The following is a 22,946-nucleotide window of genomic DNA, read 5'->3' on the forward strand; positions in this document are numbered from 1 at the left end:
CCATTTTTAACAGTGTCAGGAAAAGTTACTCCAAACAGATGTACTTGTCACTGTGAAAAAATAAGATGTTGTAGTTAGAAAAGATATAAGATTCTCAAGCCTTGTCTATGCCATGGAAAAATCTTTTGTCATTTTTAACAGTCTGATTATAGCAAGGGTTTACAGACAGGTTGGTGATTGCTTCTTGGTAACAGTTCCTAAATTCTATGACAACGTTAATTTATTTTGTTACCATGAAATACTCTTTATTTGCATCCCTCCCAACCCCATACAGATATACACAGTTCATGGCTCATAGCTGAAAATACTTCAGTGTAAAATTCACTGATTATTTTCCACAGTTTTTATTTTTTGATAATGGAGCTTTTTGCTGTGCACTGCAGGTGGCTTGGCTCCACTCCCCAGGCCTCCATTCCCATGTTGTTGTCAAGGTGAACTGGCTCAGAATGTCCTTTCGCCGTGTGTGCCAGAGAATGAAGGAACTTGTAGGTGGCTTCAGTGGCTCATCTCCCCACTTCTTAGATTGCTGTACTGTTTAAAACAAAACAAAACAGCTAGGGCTTGTCTACAGTACGCAGCTTTTAGCGACAAGGCTGTGTCAACACAGCCTTGTCGCTAAAAGTCAGCGTGTGTAAACACATTGTCGGTTTTTTGTCAGCACTTTTGCCGACAAAATACTTCCAGCCCCACGAGCGGTGTTAGCTTTGTCGGCAGGAGAGCACTCCTGCCGACAAAGTCACGTTCACACTGTCACTTGTGTTGGCAAAAGTTTTGTCTTTAAGTACCCTTGAAAGACATAAGGTTTGTCAACCACATCACAGTGTAGACAAGTCCTAGAAAGTGAGAGAGTAGACAGGTGGAGAGTCAAATCAGAAGGATTGCAGAGACCACTACTAAAGAAGAAAGAGGAATCCTACATAAAATGTGTCTGGAATGCTCTTAATGCTCTGCCTTTGGATATCATCTTTCTCCACATGTTAGACTGGATCATCCAGTGCATTTGATCTAACATCTCTCAGGTTTAATTGCTGTGGTTTGAAGAGAGTGCATTTTCTATGAGGTGTGAAAGTTGCTCCCATCTCAGTTCATCATAGGCTGAGTCTGTGGATCATCATAGGCTGAATCTATGGTCGTGCTGCAAGGCCTATTTGTTCTCCAGGCTTTTCCTTGGAAAAGGGATACATTTTGATGGGAAGTGGCTTATTTAAGAGTTTTGAGATAAGTTGGTAGAATTTAAAGATTTGTTTGAATTTATTTTTTTAAAACTTGTCATGTGGAACTATACCTAGAGCTTCAGGTGTGGTTTTTAAAACAAAAAAGAAAACAGTAAAAATGGAATAAATAAAATACGTCTCTGAAAATTAAGGGCTTGAAGTGAATGTCTTCATTTTAATATTATTTTAATTCTAAACTAATTTTGCCCCTGCCCCTTTCCAGTTCTTTTCCAAACATCACTCTAGATATCAGATTACCACCAAATTAAGAATGCATGCTAATGACAATGGACATGGGATAAAAATCTAAACACTGTGAAACCTCATCTTGAGCACTTTCCATCCTATGTCAGAGACCTGAGAGGGTCTGTGTCTTCAACACTTGGCAACACTTTGTTTGGCTTGTTATTCCCGTAAAGTAGTACTGAAATTAAACAGAAAATTTCGTGCCATGCCAAGCCATATTAAAATAGTGTGTGGAAAACCTTTTTTTTTTTTAATTGTTAAACATGGAAGTGTATATCCCTTTAAGTTAAAAAACCATTGAGGGTAAAACAGCAGAGTGCCCTTCCAATTGTTCTCCAGAGCAGTTAAGAACCATTTTTCTTTTACTCTGAGTGACTTGCAAAGGATTTTTTTAAAATGGAGCTTGTTCTTTTTGTTTTTCAATAATAGGTAAAAGTCTGAAACCCTTTTTTATAATGTCTCTTTCTGCCATTCTATTAACATTATAAATACAAGGAATATATGCAGTGTTGTAGCTGCATCGGTCCCTGGATATTAGAGAGACAAGGTGGGTGAGGTAATATCTTCTATTGGGCCAACTTCTGCTGGTGAGAGAGACAAGCTTTTGAGCTACATGGAGGTATTCTTTAGGTCTGGATCCAATATAAAAGATATTACCTCAGCCACCTTGTCTTTCAAATATAAGGAATGTAAGTTATAGTCTTTTTGCATATTTTTGCTAAAAAAGTGTGTTGGTCATAGAAGATGTACATTGGTAGTTTTTTACACCTTAATTGAAACAGTGGAAGTACTGAATCTTTATCAAAGGCTTTCTTTCTCAAGAATTTTTAGCATTTAAAGTTAAGTAGAGGAAAACAAACACATTAGATTGCTTAACTAATAATTTCTTTCCCTCTTTTCCCTCTCAGTTACATAATGTTCACACTCTGCTCTAGTTCTCCAGTAAACATAGATAGATATGTCTTCACTGCATCATTAGCTCAAGGTATATCTTGAAGGTTATCCCTAGCCAGACCCACATCCACACACACAATTGCTAGCTCAAATTAAGTGCAGTGTTAAGCTCAAGGTAGCTCACTTGTTGGATGTGGGAGTGGTGTTTGAAGCTCGTGGGGACTCAGCTGTAGAGTTTTCTAGCTTAGGCAAAACCTGCAATTTAAAATGTTTTAAAAAAAAACACTTTCAAAAGTCATCATTATGCATTATAAGGAAGCAACGAAGATGACATATCCAGGTTTTTCCCTTTCAAGTCTGTCCCTGTTGTGTTTACTGCTGAGGAATTGGGTATGAAGGCATGTTATAAACATTCTTCACATATAAAGAGCTGGTGTTCTGAGATAGTGCAATAAAACCTCAAGAGTTAGAAACTGACTGTTCAACCACACAGCTCATTTGAAGCTAGAAGTACACAATCAGGCAGCAGCAGAGACAAGACACACAAAAAAGCAAATATAGTACAGTACTGTGTGAAATGTAAACTACTTTTAAAAGGTAGGGGTGAGGGGTTAATTTTTTTTGACAAGATAAGGAAGCTGTCTTGCTTTTAACCATCTTAATTTAAATGATTTTTTCTTCTGCATACTAAAGTTTCAAAGCTGTATTAAGTCAATGTTCAGTTGTAAATTTTTGGAAGAACAACCATAATGTTTTGTTCAGAGTTACGAACATTTCAGAGTTACAAACAACCTCAGTTCCCAAAGGTTCGTAACTCTGAGGTTCTACTGTATTCGATTATGCTTGAATAAAGTGTTCTTTTTGATTCCCTTTTGTTCTGTCAGCTGTCTTACATACAGCTGACCACAAAGTGGACTGTAACAGGTGACTGGAGGTTCTCCTTAGTCCTGAGGTTCTAGGTGGTAGTTTGGGCAGTTGCTTTTTATCCTGAGATCTCTTTTCATGGATGGTTCTGCAGCATTTCATGCTGTTCTTTCCTGTTGAATGTTTATATGAAATTACCAGGAAGGTTAGCATGGAATCGTGGTCTGTGGTGTCTTTTAGTATGCTGATGGCATCTTACTCTGCATCTCCATCTCATCTGAACTGGCTGATGACACTGGAACAAATGACCTGGTCTAAATGAAATTGTTGGATGAGGGCCAGTTCACTGAGGCTCAACCCTGACAAGACTGAGATAACAGTAGTAGTTTGGGGGAAGCAACATGAAGAGTTTTCAAAGATTACATCTGCACTTCCGATTGAGAGCATGTGTCAGCTATTTGTTACAGTGGCACTGACCAAGAATTTCATTGGTTTTTGACAAGATGAGTGCTACAACTTTTTTCATATATGGTTTTTCATTTCAAGTCTAGGCTACTGCAGTGCTGCCTCAGTGGACCTGTATTGTGAGGGCATATGGAAGCTTAAAATACCACACCTTTCTATTAAGCCACAAGCCACTCAGCACATTGCATCAGTTCTATGTAATCTATATTCTGTCACTTTTCGGGTGGAATTAAAGGTACTGATTTTTAAGTGGACCTGGTCGCTTGAGACAGTGCCACTCTCTCTGAGAGTGGTACTGCTGCATTTGTGAGCAGTAGACACTTGAGCTACAACTCCTCTTGTTTAAATGGAAGAAGGATGTTGGCAGGGCTTACTGCATGTGGGGGATCTTTGGCTCTGGAATTCATCTGCTTGATCTACCAAAGCACGCATTCGTTAAATTTCTAGGCACATTTCAAAGCCTATTTTTCTAGGCATTAGGTGATGAGGGTGGACTGAAAGTGGAGGGCAGTGAGATGAGGTTACTGTCACTGTTTTTTGTTTGCCACTGTAGGCCTCCATAATAATAGCTTTCTGATGCATACCATAGTCCTATAAAAATTGTTTATTTTGAATTAAATTTGATCAACTGTTTCCTTACAACAACAAATATTTATAAGTAAGGAAATCATAAGCAACAATTCCAATGTCCAAGAATTAGCCCACTGCCATCACAATATTCAGCAACACAATAAGACCTTTACATGGCAATGTTACAACTCTGTAGTTTGTTTGCTCTGTTGTGATTTAAAAATAGTGGACTGAAGTGTTTCCACATGACTTTATGGCATGTCCATTGTTGATCATTGCATCCACATAGCTCGGCAGCAGTGTCCACTAGCCATTCAGCATTACTGGGCATTGCATCCACATAGCTCGGCAGCAGTGTCCACTAGCCATTCAGCATTACTGGGCAAATATCCCATGATGTACTGTTCTGCTGCTTTGCTCTGGTTTTTTTTCTTGTGGGGCATTGTCGGATGCATACCAGAAACTACAGGACACAGAATTTGAGGTCCAACTAACAAATTTCCATGATTCCTTTCTTGTCATCCATTCCATTTTGCCAGCACCACTTTCAAACTGATGTCAGGCAGCCTGGAGGATCCAGTGCTGAGCACCATGATCATGACGGTCATTAATATGAACAGAATGATATACATGCGTTCTGAGTTGCTCAAGTGGATCAGTTTGGCTCTGCAGCTTTAAAAGAGCCGTTGATGCTGCAGTGGTATGGCTAATGGCTGAGGATGAAATTGAGCATTTGCTTCTGCAGAGCATATATGTGGAGCACCTGTACTCGGTGGGACATCACTTCTAGTATTGGCCAGCTATCACTGACTGGTGCGAAAGCGTAATGATGCAGAACTGAGATGACTAGCAGTAGTGACACAACTTGCTTCAACTTTCCTAGAAATCTGTGCAGATCTCATCTCTGAGTTTCAGTGGCAGAAGACTAACATGAGCTTTCCTTAATATGGAGAAACATGTTACCATCATCATCTGGAAGATTGCCACTCCCAGTTACTACCGGTTGGTAGGGAATCCAGGTTGATGTGGGTAAATCAACTGCTGGAGGTGCTATGAGGAGGATGCTGTTATGTCAAAGCTTGGCAGTGCACAGGAGGTTATTGATGTATTTGCACAGATGGGATTCCCAAACTGTATTAGGTTTATTGATGGGACACGCATTCCTATTCTTTGCACCCCGCACCAGGCCAAAGACTTGATTAACAGGAAGGGGTGTTTCTCCATGATATGGCAGCCTGCTTGATCATTGTGAAAGATTTGCCACTATTAATGTGGAGCGATCTGGAAAGGTCCATGATGCAAAGATACTTAAAAATTCATGCCTGTCCTCTTGAATGAGCAAAGGAACTTTTGTTCATTGGAACACCGGACATTAATGGAGTTATGCTTATTCCTGTCATTCTTGGAGACCCAGCTTACCTTCTGAAAAGGTTGGAGGAGTTTAGCTGTATGTGAATTACTTTTTTAAGTTGTTAAATGCATTTGAATAGCAGGGGTGAGGGAAGTGACAATGCTACTTTGAAAGTGTGGGATGAGCAGTGCTCCTTGTGGACTTTCCAGGGGCCCTGACAAGGCCGCCGGTTTCCTGGCAGGAGGGAGAAGTCTTCGCCTCTGCAGCCCACTGTAGTGGGGCTCTGTCACACCAGGTAATTGTCCCTTCAGTCTTATCCCCAATATGGGAGTTGGAGGTGCTAAGCCCTGAAACAGAGAAGGCAAACCCAGCTCAATACTGGGCCATCCCCCAACCTTCCAATGAGGTACCCATCTATCTCCCTTCAGACTTGTGTCCCAAACAGTTTCTTATTTATGCATAACTCACTCTTGGTCTGTCTACTTCTCCCTAGTGGCTGCTCCAGTTAGCAGGTCCAGCCCTCTGCAAGCAAAGCTCATTCATTGTGGCCCTCTATTTTGATGAGGAGAATACTTAATGGAAGAGATCATCTGCATCATTTTGTTTTTCTGATAGCCTCTCTGTGGGTGACAAGTCCCCTTTCTGTGCAATTACAGGTTTTAAGGGAAATCAGAAAAAAAAAACAACACAGGAATGGAACAATAAGTCCCTGGTAGTCTGAAAGCCAATACTAATAAAATTCCTTTTCCCACAATTTTGGAATGCCATTCCCATCATCTCTTCCCACTGTGTGATTCCTTTTAAGATGGTAAGATGTTTTCAGACTTACTTCACAATATTTGTGGTGTCTGGCATTATTTTTAGTTTTCAGGGGTGCCTGAAATTTGTAGAGTGGATGCCTGGAAGTATCTCTTTTTTTTTTTAGTTTTTCTTGTGGACTGTAAGGTTGATGGCTGGATGCATCTTCTCTCTTTTTAGATGGATGGTGGCGCATTAGTAATTGCACGTGAAGCTCGGCAGGCTGTTTTTATGTTGGATGACATCACGTTTAGCCAAGTCACCAGTAGACAGAGAAAATTCCTATTCAAAAAGGCAGTGGGCAAAAGGAGAAGATATGCAATGCTGTCATTTAAATGGATGGTTTCTCTGCAGCTGCTGCAAGATTAGAAGGGAACAACCTTGCTATATGGGGAACCCTAATAGAGCTGCTTTGCCAGGCAATCTTTGAGCAAAAATTTAACACTATCTTTTTGTCTTGAATTCTTTTATTACTCCTATAGGTCGGCTTAAAGTGTACTGCAAAATTTAATAGAATTCTGCTTTAAGTACTCTGTATCCAATGTGACAAAGTTCCTCCTCTATCTGTGTGGTCCTGTGCTTATTAGCAGATTTGTTCACCTCACAGATTCACCATGTAGGTCAGGGAACAGCCCAGAGACCTGCTGCTTGGGTAGAACCCACAGTCCAGGTCAATTCCTCCTGTGTCTGATCAGGAGTTGGGACGTTTGGGGGGAACCCAGGCCCACCTTCTACACCAGGTTCCAGCCCAGGGCCCTGTGAACTGCAGCTGTCTAGAGTGCCTCCTGGATCCACTGCGTGACAGCTACAACTCCCTAGGCTACTTCCCCGTGGCCTCCTCCCAACACCACCTTTATCCTCACCACAGGACCTTTCTCCTGGTGTCTGATAATGCTTGTATTCTTCAATCCTCCAGCAATACATCTTCCCACTCTCAGCTTCTAGTGCCTCTTGCTCCCAGTGAGGTCCTTTTTAAACTCAGGTGCCCTGATTAGCCAGCCTGTCCTAATTGATTGTAGCAGTTCCTTCTTAATTGGCTCCAGGTGTCCTAATTAGCCTGCCTGCCTTAATTGATTCTAGCAAGTTCCTGCTTGTTCTGGAACTGCCCCTGTTACCTTACCCAGGGAAAAGGGATCTACTTAATCTGGGACTAATATATCTGCCTTCTAACACTCCTGTATCCATCTGGCAAGACCCTGTCACACCTAATATATTATAGTGCTTTAAAATATCTGTGCATTTTGACTGTCTCTGTAGCCTGATTTGAGGCATTTACCTCATGAACTCTATGAAGTTCAGTAACACCTGAGTGCGCTAATGAACGTAAATCACTGTACCTTTTCTCATTTTTGTTTGTATGTGGGGCTACACTAAAGATGCTTTATATGCAGTATACTTCCTTTCTTAACACCTGTGGTGCCAACATCCTGAGCAAAGGAGGCATGGGGTGTAGGAAAGGGCAAGCAAGCAGAAAATGTCTCAATAAAGAATGGGTTTTCTGCGATGCAGAAAAGGTACTGGTGGCTGTAGGGTTAGATACAAAAGAGAATTAAAAAAATAAAGTTTGAGTGGCACAGATGACATGGACAGCATATTGGGAGGGAGAGGGTTTAAATGCATTGCAGGTGAAGATGGTCTTCAAACTCTGCCCAAGTTGGTGCTGAAAATCCCATATCAGGAAAAAGTAGTTTAAATTCCCCAGAGTGGCTATATTATAGTACAACACAATTCTTAGTGTCACAGCTTTCCTCTGCAGCAGTTTCAGACAGGGTGATGGTAGAGCCCTCCTCCAGAGTGATTCCAATACAGACAGCCATATGGAATTCTTGTGCGTTGTCCATATCAAGCAAGTCCTGTAGTTCTTGGCTACCATGATAAATCTCCTCCTGGTTGGACAGCATGGCATTCTTGAGGTCAAGCAAGGAGTTGGCACTATTGGGCACTTGCCATGTGGTGTGCGGTGCTATCTATCACATGATCTTTATGTTCAGTGATGGTATTGCTTTCAAAAATGTGGTGCAGTTCCTCATAATATGGACAAGTAGTAGTGGCATTACTGAAGGTCCTGGTCCCTTATCTTCAGGTACTTATTCCAGACCTCCTTTTGCTTTGTCTTTTGCACTGGGACCTGCTCTGAAAGTGCTCATTCACCTTTGTTTTTGCTGACTGGGCCTTGTAGATGTCAGCATTACAATGAAGCTTACTCAGATGGAACTGCATATGTATGTCTCCAAAGAGTCCAACCAAGTCCAGGACCTCTGCATGTTTCCACATGGAAGCATGGGGGCAGCACGGCTGCTATCATCAGTATGTGATCTCACTATTGTCTGGTATTGAAAAGGGGCATTCCTGTCTGCCTGCCAGCATTTAAACAGAGATATTACATTAAGACAAGATGGCCTGGAGCAATGGAGAGTGCAAGTACAAAGCAGGTCAACCCAGGTGTGAAGTAGTGCAGTTTGGGATACTAGCTGGAGGACTGCCAACAGCACAGTAGTTAGAAATTGGTCCACACAAACTTTAGAGCAAATGAAGTGACTGCAAAGTGGAGTTACTCTTGTTCCAAGGAGGATTACTTACTGCAACCTAAGATGCTAAATAAATCGCTTTGAATACCATTTTGGTGTGGACATAAGGCACTGTAGTATAGCTGCTTACTACAGCAATGGAAAGGGTTTTTTCATTGGTATAAGTCCATCCCTTGAGGGTTGGTAACTAGGTCAATGGAAGAATTCTTCCATTTGACCTAATGGTACATACACTATGACTTAGGTCGATTTAACTACATCTCTTAGGGGTATGAATTTTTCAAACCTCTGAGTGACCAAACCTAGATCAACCAATGGTTTAGGTGTAGACCAGACCAAGGCCTAATACTCTTAATGCAGCCACTCTCAATTCAACAATGCCATCACCTTCAGTGCACTCAAAGAAGTGAAAATTGTCCTTAACTTGTATCTTCCAGTGCTACATTTAATAACTTAATGACAATTACAGTTTTAAAATTTCAGTTTTAGCATTTTCACCTATGATGCTGAGAATAGAAAGGTGACTTATAGTCAGAATTTTTTTTTCAAAAGCAAACCTCTATATGTTTGACTTTAAATCAGAATCATATGTAATACATATTAGAAAAAAAATTGGAAGTGTACACAACACACCTACAAAAATGCAGAATGTTAGAGAAAAAAATTGAAGCTATGAGCAGATTCAGGAAGTAAATACTGTATTGCTTTACACTTAGGTTTTCTTCACAACCATAAGGACTATAAACATTTTTAAAATGAAAATTTAGGTTTATAGATTCATAGACTCTAGGACTGGAAGGGACCTCGAGAGGTCATTGAGTCCAGTCCCCTGCCCTCATGGCAGGACCAAATACTGTCTAGACCATCCCTGATAGACATTTATCTAACCTACTCTTAAATATCTCCAGAGATGGAGATTCCACAACCTCCCTAGGCAATTTATTCCAGTGTTTAACCACCCTGACAGTTAGGAACTTTTTCCTAATGTCCAACCTAAATTTCCCTTGCTGCAGTTTAAGCCCATTGCTGCTTGTTCTATCATTAGAGGCTAAGGTGAACAAGTTTTCTCCCTCCTCCTGATGACACCCTTTTAGATACCTGAAAACTGCTATCATGTCCCCTCTCAGTCTTCTCTTTTCCAAACTAAATAAACCCAGTTCTTTCAGCCTTCCTTCATAGGTCATGTTCTCAAGACCTTTAATCATTCTTGATGCTCTTCTCTGGACCCTCTCCAATTTCTCCACATCTTTCTTGAAATGCGGTGCCCAGAACTGGACACACTACTCCAGCTGAGGCCTAACCAGCGCAGAGTAGAGCGGAAGAATGACTTCTCGTGTCTTGCTCACAACACACCTGTTAATGCATCCCAGAATCACGTTTGCTTTTTTTGCAACAGTATCACACTGTTGACTCATATTTAGCTTGTGGTCCACTATGACCCCTAGATCTCTTTCTGCCATACTCCTTCCTAGACAGGTTCTCAAAGCAAATAATTGACAATGAAAATATTAGTTGGCTATCACTGCAATGTGGCTAGAAATAGTTATTCATACTGTTAATAAAATATGAACACATTAAAGAATACCCTGTGTCTTTTATCTTGCTACAATACCTAAATTAGTCTTTTTTGCATATTGGAAATAAAAAATTTTTTTCTCTTGGGATCTTATTGGAGTCATCTAAAGTGATTATAACTTGTAAACTAACATTTACTTGAAAATTCTCAGAAATCATTTTGAACATAAATTTGGAATGGATACACTTTATTACTCATACATATCAGGTTTAATCTCTGCTTTAAATTCTGATCTCAATGCAGCCCTAATTATGGAGCCACTATTGCATAAAAACATAAGAATGCTGGGTCAACCCAATGGTCCATCTAGCCCAGTATCCTGTCTTCCGATAGTGGCCAGTGCCAGAGGCTTCAGAGGGAATGAACAGAACAGGGAAATTTGTCGAGTGATCCATCTCCTGTCATCCAGTCCCAGCTTCTGGCATTCACAGTTTTAGCGACACGTGGAGCATGGAGTTGCATCCCTGACCATCTTGGCTAATAGCCACTGATCCTCCATGAACTTTTTCCTAATTCTTTTTAAAATGCAGTTATATCTTTGGCCTTACCACAGGTTGACTGTGTGCTGCGTGAAGAAGTACTTCATTTTGTTTGTTTTAAACCAGTTGCCTATTAATTTCATTGGGCGATTCCCCTGGTTTTTGTGTTATGTGAAGAGGTAAAATACATTTCCCTATTCATTTTCTCCACACCATTCATGATTTTATAGACCTCTGTCATGTCCCCCCCCCCTTAGCTGTCTCTTTTCTAAGATGAACAGTCTCAGTCTTTTTAATCTTTCCTCATATGGAAGTTGTCTCATACCCCTAATCATTTTTGTTGCCCTTCTCTGTACTTTTTCTAATTCCAGTATATCTTTTTGAGATGAGGCAACCAGAACTGCTAGAGCAATACTGCACATGGTATTCAAGATGTGGGCATATCATGGATTTATATAGTGGCATTAAGATATTTTCTGTCTTATTATCTATCCCTTACCTAATGGTTCCTAACATTGTTAGCTTTTTTTGACTGTCGCTGCACACTGAGCAGATGTTTTCAAAGAACTATCCATGATGACTTCAAGATCTCTTTCTTCAATGGTAACAGCTAATTTAGATCTCATGTTTTTATATGAGATTATTTTTTCCAGTGTGCATTACTTTGCATTTGTCAACACTGATAAAGCTCTCTAAATCCCACCTATCCAAGATCCAGCATGTGCAAAATGGGACTATCCCCTTCCTACCCTCTCCCTCATATTGACCATTTCTATGCTGGTCCAGTCATCAGCATAGTTTAGAGAAGCTTCAGGGCTCCTCTATACAATGCTAGTTGCCAACAGCCCATAGGCACCATTTCCGTAAATAGGGATTTCTGGAATTGATATGGTCGGGCATAGGTGCTGGAAGTAAGGGTACTGTAGGTACTGCTGAACCCCCTGACTTGAAGTGATTTCCATCATATATAGGGTTTACAGTTTGGTTTAATGGCTGTCAACAGCCCCACTATAAAATTGTCATCAAGAAGATATCCTTGCACCAGGGGAATTCTTAGTGGCCAGGCAATCCCAAAAAATGTAAAGGGACCCTACGAGGACCAAGAATCTTGCCTATAATGTTATGAATTCATAACACAGCTATTTTTATTTAATACATAAGAGAGTGTGTTTTGTACAATTGGCTGCTGTACATGATTGCTGACATATTAGAGACCAGAATCTCTGTGTAGACTTCCATGGACCACAATGAAATGAACAGCACAGGAGGTAAATTCAGTGAAGTTATACAACCCTAAAGAAGCATGCTTTACATCTGTCACGGAGTGTAGGGGAGTCAGGGCCCTGCACCCCCCACTTCCTGCTATTCACTGTGACTCTTAGCCAGCCAGTAAAACAGAAGGTTTGTTAAACAACAGGAACACAGTCCCAAGCAGGGCTTGTAGATACAACCAGAACCCCTCAGCCAGGTCCCTCTGGGGGGCAAGGATCTTAGACCCCAAACTTGGGGTTCCCTGCCTCTTCCCAGCCAGCCTAAAACTGAAGCCAAAAACCCCTCCAGCAGGGTCTCTCCCTTGGTCCAGTTTCTATGGCAAAGGTGTTAACTCGCCCCACCTCCTCCTGGCTCAGGTTACAGGCTCAGGTACCGTCCCTCACCTAAAGTCATCCCCTGCTCTCCCATCCCCCACGCAGACAGTTCCAGTAAAACTAAATGACATTCCCAGGTCAGTCCACCCCGCTCCCTACTGCATCACAGCATCCCAATGCTGTTTTTAGTTTCTTTTGATAAAACTGCAAATGGGCACATATTGTGTGGACCTTAAATTGAGATTAGCAAAGACCAGTTTAAACTACATGAAGAAATAACTATTCTAAGAATTCACATTCAGTTTAAGCAATATGTGGAAAGTTGTAGAGTCATGTAACCCTAAGAAATATTTTAATTCTCTATTAATAAACTATTTTTATATTTAAACATACACACATACAGCCTTTCAAAGGTTCTACTTAATATTTTTATGATCATAAACTAAAGTATTTCCAAAAGCAAGAAGTGGAAATGTTAGCATGAACATTGACATCATCATCATAATAATACCTAGATCTTATACAGAGCTTTTCAGCAGTTCTAAAAGCACTTTATAAAAGTCAAGAATTCCACTTACATTTCAGGAAGATTTTATGTATAAGAGCAAATGCTATTAGCCACAATTTTCAGATTCAGTAACTAAATCATAGTGATTTATCTGAGTGGTTCTATGGTATGGAAGATTAGGCAATGGCTATGGAACCAAAAGACCTGTGTGCTAATCTTGAGTGTGGTGTTGAGTTTGCTATATTTTTAGAACTTTCTTATCAGAATTTGAAATTAAGGTGGCTGTGAGTGTGTTGCAGGCACAGAGAGTGCCCGAGGCAAGCAACAGTGGTTTGGGCCTGGAGTGCTTAGCGCCAATGAACACACACCAGGGTGGAGAAGCAAGCAAAGTTTATTTGAGATCTCAAAGCGGTGCTGGGAGACTTGACATGCCTCAGATCCAGCCCTCCTACACAAGCGGCTTTTCCCTTTTTATAAGTTTTTTTTCTCCTTTCTTCCCCCCTTCCTCCCCCTGTAGCAGTTATGTAAGCGCAGGTGCATTAAGTAATCTTGGCCGTGGCAGCTCGTTAGTAAGTTTTCCTTCTGCAAGTTATCTTGTCCTTCTGCTAAAGGTGCACAGGCCTCATTATTTCTGCTTTAGACCTGTTGCAACTGATAACAGCTGTTACACCTGGCCTTTTAGGTCGATTAAAGTTCAAACATGGAGGGACTCTTGTCTGCTGAGGCCTAAAACCAGGAAGGCTCCATACCCTTGTGGCCTTCCACCCTCCCAAGTTACTTAGGGTTATGCTTATTGCCACCAACAACTCCCTCCTTTGAGAATACTCAACAAACTTTTGGCTGAGTGTTCTCACATTTAAAGGATAACATGTGATTTAGCTCTAGGGAGCTGAAGTGCTTTACAGCAAGCAAGCAAGAGAAGAGTAACAATACACAACACCACACCAGTGAGCAGGAGGTGAACAATGCCTTCCCCTAGTCCTCCCAGGTTGGGTAACCAGCCCCAGAGGGAATCAGAAATAGTGGGTTTCCTTTCCTGGGCCTTCCACTGTTCAAAAGCCTGTTTGGCTGACAGGATGTGCTTGTTAATATCCTGTGCTGTTTCTGGGACATAAGTACAGCATTCATCCCCTATAAGGGCGCACACCCCGCCCTGGGAAGCCACACTTCCACCCAGGAAGTGTCCACGTAGGTCTCGATCACAGATCAGATGGTATTTCTGATGCGTCTGTAAGGGCAGTGGGCTAAGTCTGGTACTCAAGATCACTCCAAATGGCCATCAGCTGGTCATTCAGGAAATCCCAAATTCCTAAACATATTAGATCCCACTGCAATGCCTTCCCAGCCTCAGTGATATTCAATACTATCTTTCCTTGGTGTAGTACTATAATACACCTGTTATTTAACTATTCTCAGGTACTTTCAAAAGGCATCGACATTAATAGCATAGGAGGGGGGGTTACATTATTAGTCACTCTCCAGGACACAGGATGCAGCCTGTAGAATAAACCCCAAGCTCCACTCAATACCACATTCCCAAGCATGGGTCCCACAAATGTCCTCTAGCCAGTGTATAATTCTTTGTTTCTTCACCAGGGTCAGTTCTTAATGTCCTTTCTAGTCAGGAATTCCTGGACTTCGGCAATTTCTGAGTGTTCCTTCTTCTTTCCCGAAACAGTCATGGTTCAGCGTCCTACAGGGGAGAGGTTACTAGCACATCACCGTGTAATGGTTTTGATTCTTCTAGAAAAATTCAAAGGCACAGTAGATCTGTCAGTGGACAAGGGAGAGGTTACTAGCACTTCACCTTGTACTTTTTCCCTGCTGTCCAGAAGGCACAGTGGAGCTAGAAGGCAAAATAGGCTAATCATCAGTAGGAGAATTCTCTCGATGTGGAGGGGTCTTTTTGCAGTGAGAATCTTGGGTCCAAGCAGTCAATCTTTGGCACTTCACAGTGGTGTTGGTAGGTAACAGGACTTAATAAGGGCCTTTCCAGGGTGGAGCCAGAGCAGTCTTTCGTTGGTGGACCTTTACATCAATCCCGTCTCCTGGTTCCAAGGAGTGGCAGGGCTGCTAGGGTCTTTGGGTAGCGCTTCTCTACCTGTGAGAAAAGAAACTTAACACATTTCATTAGTGCCTGGCAGAGTTTTGCAAATCTCATAGCTGCGTGGGCAAATTCAAGCCCTCCTTTTCCTGGTTGTTAGCCAAGTCTTAACTGTGAGCAGTGTCCTTGAATGGAGTCAGTGTCTTATCTATAGCCTGAGCTTGCTATTTTATTTCTTTTTTCCAGTTAATTCATTCTGTTCTTTGTCCTTCTTCCCTTCTTGGCTTCTTTTAACCTGCAAAGGAAACTTCCACTTTTCACTTATACACCTTTTTCCCAGCAATGAACACCTACACATTGTCATTATACAGTACATTAGTCTTATTATTCAATATATGCCACATATACCCTTTTACTAAAATAACCTTATTACAGAACTTTGGAGCAACAAGCTAGAACAAGCACATCCACTTTGAGGAGTTCATTCAATTCAATCTCTAGTCCAATAGCCTCCCACCATCCCCAGCCCTCTGGCTAGAAATCTGAGGTAGCCAGAAAGATCCCATGTACAATATGGGGAGTGGGTTAACTTTTCATGTCTTTGCTTTCAAAGACTGTTGGTATGCAAATTTTAACAACAATTTTTGCAATTAACAACTTGGCCAATGAAGTTTCTTTTCCTTACTTAAGGAAATGCATTAGACTTTAGTATATCACATTCTCCTGATTTATTCAAACACTTTGTATTCCAAGTTGAACAAGACAAGTATCTGCATTTTAATTTAACCTTTTTGTTTAATTTTAAAATAGACTATTCTATGAAAATATTAAACACAACAATTCCAGCCACAAGACAAACACCACAGGACAGAACATAGAACACAAAACATGATTCCTATTGTGCCAGTAAATGCATGGTACGTTGAATGCTGTTCAGCTGGCCTCAGTTTTTTCTGGTTATCTGAAAGACAAAAAAACAGAGGTCTACCCACCCCTTCTGGGCAGACAATCATCGCTTGAAATATACAAATATCCTTGTTGACTTCAGGCAAAACAGAGGAATTACCCCATATTTTCTTGTATTTGTTTCATAGGCAGCCCAGGTTTTCAATTACATAACACTGTATACATTCTTCAACTAATTCAACTAAATTGTTCATAGCCAAACCAAATGATTGCAATCCAATAATTTTTGCCTGAATTTATTTACAAACATTTCACAGACACCAAGAACTTTCTTCTTTAGCATTTTTACAAAGTTCAACTGCTGTTCCCTCCAGCAACTACAGAGTTCACTTCTCACTCTCCCTTAAATCACTTGCTTGTCTTTCAACAGTCACTTTTATCAACTTAACTCACCATTCCAGGTAAGTCCTGGGTATTTGAAATCCCCATGCTTACACTTACTGACTCCTTCCTTCCACTACACCCTTAAAGTTTTCCAATCTGTTTTCCAATCTCTCTGTCTGTTGCCTGCCCGCCTAGGCCCGATCCTGCTTTTCTTGCTGAACCGTCCCTTCCATGGGCACCAACTTGTTCCACTACCAGTTTAGCTAGGAGGGTGGGCTTCTCAACTAGCCCCCACCCCTCTTGGTCTCTTCCCTTAAACATTCTTACTCACAAAACTACCCAAGTCCTCCCTCATGAGGCTTGTCACCTGGACAAAAACACATGGCCCATCGGGCAAAGGCCATTTACTTAACATATAATCCAAACCCCTTTAGAGGTTTACCCAAAGACCCATCCATCTGTCTGCTGACACTTAAACAGAAGAGAGAATTACACAGAGCAAAGGAACTTACAGTCTAAGCCAGGCTTTCCCACTTCTATACACTGACCGCTACAGGGGACGGGACAGAAGGATCTCAATTCGACCTCAGAGCTTCCTCGCACGCATGGCTTCCACTCCGAGGAATTACGAACGAGAGGTTCAGTTCCGCCCACACTCCTAACGCCCAAATGAACAGAGCAGACAGACAACAGTAACCGGTTAAACAGAACAGAACCAGATAGCGTTTTCTTATCCTATTAGGACTCACTTTTACTCATGCAGTTCTCAACATATAACACCAACAGTACCAAGCAAAGCAAACGTAAAATAACAAGGGTAAAACAAATAGATGGTGTAAATTCTGCATGGCTCCCCCCTTCTTATTTGCTCACCAAACAGTGACAAATTTCTGTTACCAATCTATCCCTCGTGTCAGGTGATCAGGCTGACGCTACAGGATCATTGGGGGAAGATAAAGAAAACACACCATATAACTGAATTTTTAAAGCTCCAATAATAAAACAACAACGGAGAGTGTTGGGAACGCTCCCTCATCACTCAGGAAAATATTAATGCCATAAGCCCCTTTCGTACTCACACACGTACGTCCAGACTGGCCACTTCTGTGTATAATGTTCAGAGAAGGGGGAGAGGTGGATAGGAGATTATCCTGTATACAGCTTGTCGAGAATTTCCAACATGCTTCTGCTCTTGGGAGGGCTGTTCTCTTACACCCTGGAATCTCCTGCGGCGTCTCTTTCAGAGATTCCAGTCCAGGTCGGCTGCCTGTGGCTTCTTTGGTGTAACCAAGCCACACCGACTCCGGGGTCACAAAGGCACACTGTTGGATCTTACTGGACAGTTAAGCTTTGCAAATGTAATCTCAGTTCTGTAACTTGTATTGCCTTTGGTTCTCCTCTGTCTATATTTTTTCCTTCACAGCCAGCTGGGGCCGAAAGCAGTTTTTCTTTGTACTTAGCATAGTCTGCGTTGATTCTTGACCTTGAACGCAGAGCAACCCCCCCCCTTCCATCCCTGGGCCAAGATGATTTTTAAATTAACCCGTTTCTTTCCTCAACAGAGAAATTTGCTCACGCTCTGTCAGGGCTTTTTGGTGATTAAACGCTCCTCTTAGATGTATGATCTTATCTAGATTGAAGTACCTTCTAATGGGCATTGTTTAGATGGATTTTCACGCGTGTAAATATTCCAATTCTCTAAATACCTGCAGGTTGATGAACCATAATGTATGTACATGTAATATGCGGGAGTACCCTTAGGGGATGAGATGGAATGTTTAGACTGCCCCCCCCCCGCCCATTTTCCACTTACACACACAGGGAGGGTGCCCTGTCCACACTAGCGGCTCATAAACTAAGGATTTTTCCCTACAGGGTACTCACACAGGAGAGGCTAACAAGGATGGCCACGACCCTCCTACACCTCCCTTCAGCAAAGAGCGTCGGCTAGTCTCTGGGATACGGCGCCGCTTACTCTGATTGCATCCAGTGAGATGATCAGACTGTCAGTAGCCCACACGGAAAGGAAAGGGGAAGGGAAGATGGGTACACACACTGCTAGACCCAGGCAGCTTCCTCACCAGACGATGCCAGGCCGAGTCAGCCCACCATGGGTCGGACCTCCTAAAGATCCACTAGTTACCGGGCTTGCGTTAGAGTAGTCCTGGTCACGAGCTTTTGCTTCACAGGGTACTCTGGGTGTCTTCCGTTAACAGTCACTCACACTGGCCCCCAGTACCATTCTGCATCTGATCTTGCTTTTTAGCTACAACAAGGAGAGAGTGTACTAGGACATAGGGTCTCCCCTTTCTAAACAGGTCCCTCCTTTGTCCCTGCCCTATCCTTAACCTGCTTTTGAATCCTTGCATTCCACCAGACAGGGGGGAGAACAGGAGCTACGGTGGGGGATTTTTACAAGAGCTCTCCATACAAACAGCTTCAGAAGCTACCCATTCGCTGACAAAACAGGAGTAATTGGAGGATCGTGTTATAATTAAGTGATCCTTCCAGTGGCCACCTTTCTGGTCCTCTAGTTGGTATTGAGGCCAGTCTACTATACAGAACTTTTTAGTTTGCTTTTAGTTAGTGGATCTGATCCAAACACTTCCCAATTCGCTAGAATGCATTCTAAGGGTGTACACCATGCCCAGCCTGTACTCTGTCCCTGCCCCATATCCTAGGGTGACACTGGGCGTCCCCAGGTCTTAACAGGCAAAAATCCAGACCACTGGACTATTCCTACCTTATCCAAGGGACTGGTTCCTCACCGTCGCCCTCAACTGCTTCTCCACTACTCGAGCGCATTGCACCATTGTGCCCTCTGGGGTCGATCGAACTGCGTCTCCGCCGAGGCCCCCGGTGAAGTCACCGGTGCGCGCTGGGCGTCGGGCGTCACTACGATCCGCCGGCCACCGAGAGGGGTCCAGGCAGGGCCGATTTTAGCCTCGAGGCCCACCCAGGGACGCCAAAACTGTTGCAGGCACAGAGGGTGCCCGAGGCAAGCAACAGTGGTTCGTGCCTGGAGTGCTTAGCGCCAATGAACACACACCAGGGTGGAGAAGCAAGCAAAGTTTATTTGAGATCTCAAAGCGGTGCTGGGAGACTTGACATGCCTCAGATCCAGCCCTCCTACACAAGTGGCTTTTCCCTTTTTATATGTTTTTTTTCTCTTTCTTCTTTCTTCCCCCCCCCTCCACCTTCCTCCCCCTGTAGCAATTACGTAAGCGCAGGTGCATTAAGTAATCTTGGCCGTGGCAGCTCGTTAGTAAGTTTTCCTTCTGTAAGTTATCTTGTCCTTCTGCTAAAGGTGCACAGGCCTCATTATTTCTGCTTTAGACCAGTTAGAACTGTTGCAACTGATAACGGCTGTTACACCTGGCCTTTTAGGTCGATTAAAGTTCAAACATGGAGGGACTCTTGTCTGCTGAGGCCTAAAACCAGGAAGGCTCCATACCCTTGTGGCCTTCCACCCTCCCGAGTTACTTAGGATTATGCTTAGTGACACCAACAAGTGCATGTACTAACTAAGCTATGTAGTGAACCAGGGGTAGGTAACCTATGGCACATGTGCCGAAGGCAGCATGCAAGCGGATTTTCAGTGGCACTCACACTGCCTGGGTCCTGACCACTGGTCCGGGGGGGTCTGCATTTTAATTTAATTTTAAATGAAGCTTCTTAAATATTTAAAAAACCTTATTTACTTTACGTACAATAGTTTAGTTATACGTTATAGACTTACAGAAAGAGACCTTCTAAAAATGTTAAAATGTATTACTACCATGGAAAACCTTAAATTAGAATGAATAAATGAAGACTTGGCACACAGTTCTGGAAGGTTGTCGATCCCGGTAGTGAACATACATGTTTTCAGGTGTGCACTGAATCAGGCAGGGCTCCCCAGAAACCAATTAGCTGTCTGCTCAAACTCAACATGGATGAAACAGCTTTTAATCTCCCCCTGTCTCAGTCTCCCTCTCCCCTCCCCACCAAATCCTCCACACTACCTCCTTTCTCAGTCACCATGGACAACATCAACATCCTGCCTGTTTCCCTATTAGAATAGAAAAGCATGATTTCTTAGAACTACTATGTCCTTCAAGCTCTTTCCTGAACACCTGTATCCTGCAAACTAGAGCAATGGTTTTTTAATTTGTGCCTGCGTACCAGAGCACAATAATTTTTCTTGGTCTATGTAAAAATTCAGTTTGAGGTTTCAGATCCCATATAGACTTTATCTAAGATTATTCTATCTGGCTGTCAGGGAGGAAGTTTGGTTAGGCTTGGAGTTTTTAATAAAAATCTAGATTAAATTAAAAATCATACTGTGCTTTTTGGAACTGGGTGAAAAATTATTTTAGTTTAATTTAACTCTTGGCTATAAATGTTTCAAAAGAAACAAACAAAAACCTCAAACCAACACTACCCACGCCAAACGCAGACCAAATTATATAGATATACATATTATGGAGGTGCCGGAAAAATGTCATAATGCTGTGATATAAACACCTTGAATACTGCATGCAGTTCTCATCATCCCATATCAAAAAAGATGTGTTACACTTGAAAAAGTACAGAGAAGGGCAACAAAAATGATTAGGGATATGGAACAACTTCCATATGAGGAGAGATTAAAAAGACTGGGACTGTTCATCTTAGAAAAGAGATGACTAAGGAGGGATATGATAGAGGTCTATAAAATCATGAATGGTGTGGAGAAAGTGAATAAGGAAGTTTTACCCCTCCATATAACACAAGAACCATGGGTCACTTAATGAAATTAATAGGCAGCAGGTTTAAAACAAATATAAATACTTCTTCACACAATGCACTGTCAACTTGTGGAACTTGTGGACAGAGGATGTTGTTAAGGCAAAAGGTATAATTGGGTTAATAAAAATTAAATAAATTCATGGAGCATAGGTGCATCAATGGCTATTACCCAAGATGGTCAGGGACTCAATGCCATGCCCCACATGTCCCTAAACCTGTCATTGCCAGAAGCTGGGCCATGGGATGGATCACTTGATAATTGTCCCGTCTATTCCCTCTGAAACATCTAGCACTGGCCATGGTTGGAAGACAGGATACTGAACTAGATGAATGGTTGGTCTGACCCAGTATGGCCAGTCTTACGTGCTTATGACCATCTAGTCTCGCCTCCTGTATAACACAGGTCATATCGATAAAAGCAAAGTAGTGCACATTGGAAAGCATAATCCCAGCTATACATATAAAACAATGGGGGCTAACGTAGCGGTTACTACTCAAGAAAAAGATCTTGGAGTTGTGTGGATAGTTCTCTGAAAACATCCACTCAATGTGCAGTGGCAGTCAAAAAAGCGAACAGAATGCTGGGAATAATTAAGAAAGGGATAGATAATAGGACAAAAAATATCATGTTGCCTCTATATAAACCCATGGTATGCCCATGTCTTGAATACTGTGTGCAGATGTGGTCACCCCATCTCAAAAAAGATATATTGGAATTGGAAAAGTTTCAGAAAAGGGCAAGAAAAATGATTAGAGGTATGGAAAAGCTTCCGTGTGAGGAGAGATTAGTAAGACTGGGACTTTTCAGCTTGGAAAAGAGATGGCTAAGGGGAGATCTGACTGAGGTCTATAAAATCATGACTGGTATAGAGAAAGTAGGTAAGGAAGTGTTGTTTACTTCTTCTCATAACACAAGAACTAGGGGTCACCAAATGAAATTAATAGGCAGCAGGTTTAAAACAAATAAAAGGAAGTATTTCTTCACACAACAGACAGTCAACCTGTAGAACTCCTTGCCAAAGGAGGTTGTGAAGGCCAAGACCATAACAGGGTTCAAAAAAGAACTAGCTAAATTCATGGAGGATAGGTCCATCAATGGCTATTAGCCAGGATGGGCAGAAATGGTGTCTCTAGCCTCTGTTTGCCAGAAGCTGGGAGTGAGCAACACGGGATGGATCACTTGATTACTTGTTCAGTCTCTCTGGGGCACCTGCAGGGTCGGTGCAACCCATTAGGCAACCTAGGCGGTTGCCTAGAGCACTGGCATTTGGGGGGCAGCATTTCGGGTCCTTCAGTGGCAACCGCAGCAGCCGGATCTTCGGCTGCCCCGGTCATTGTTGGCATTTAAGTTGAGGGAGCTGGGGCAGGGGGGTGCAGGGAGGGCCCCCTGCAGCAAGTAAGGGGGGGGGGGGCGGCACGGCACTGTCATAAACAGATAGCTAAGGGTTAATGTCTCTTTCACCTGGAGCACCTGACCAGAGGACCAATCAGGAAACCGGATTTTTTCAACTTTGGGTGGAGGGAATTGTGTGTCTGGGGTCTTTGTTTTCTGGCTGCCTGCTTTCTCTGAGCTTTGGAGAAGTAGTTCTGCTTTCTAATCTTTTGTTTCTAAGTGTAAGGACAAAGAGATCAGATAGTAAGTTATATGGTTTCTTTTCTTTGGTATTTGCATGAATATAAGTGCTGGAGTGCTTTGATTTGTATTCTTTTTGAATAAGGCTGTTCATTCAATATTCTTTTAAGCAATAAGCCCTGTATTGTAT

The 22,946-nt window shown here is 42.2% G+C and overlaps 1 protein-coding gene across 7 annotated transcripts in view; it reads left to right on the plus strand.

Annotated features, from left to right (window-relative positions):
- Nucleotides 1-22,946, plus strand: part of ASH1L (ASH1 like histone lysine methyltransferase) — a 183,251-nt gene that overhangs the window by 25,758 nt on the left and 134,547 nt on the right. Inside the window, exon 1 of one of the 7 annotated variants that reach the window (XM_030541940.1) lies at nt 5,816-5,899. The exons of the other annotated variants lie outside the window; for them this stretch is intronic. The gene's annotated coding sequence lies outside the window, so the exon portion shown is untranslated. Of the gene's footprint in view, nt 1-5,815; nt 5,900-22,946 lie in introns of those variants that run through there. 7 annotated transcript variants of the gene reach the window in all.

Source organism: Gopherus evgoodei, chromosome 24, assembly GCF_007399415.2.
Source record: "Gopherus evgoodei ecotype Sinaloan lineage chromosome 24, rGopEvg1_v1.p, whole genome shotgun sequence".
Taxonomy (NCBI): Eukaryota; Metazoa; Chordata; order Testudines; family Testudinidae; genus Gopherus; species Gopherus evgoodei.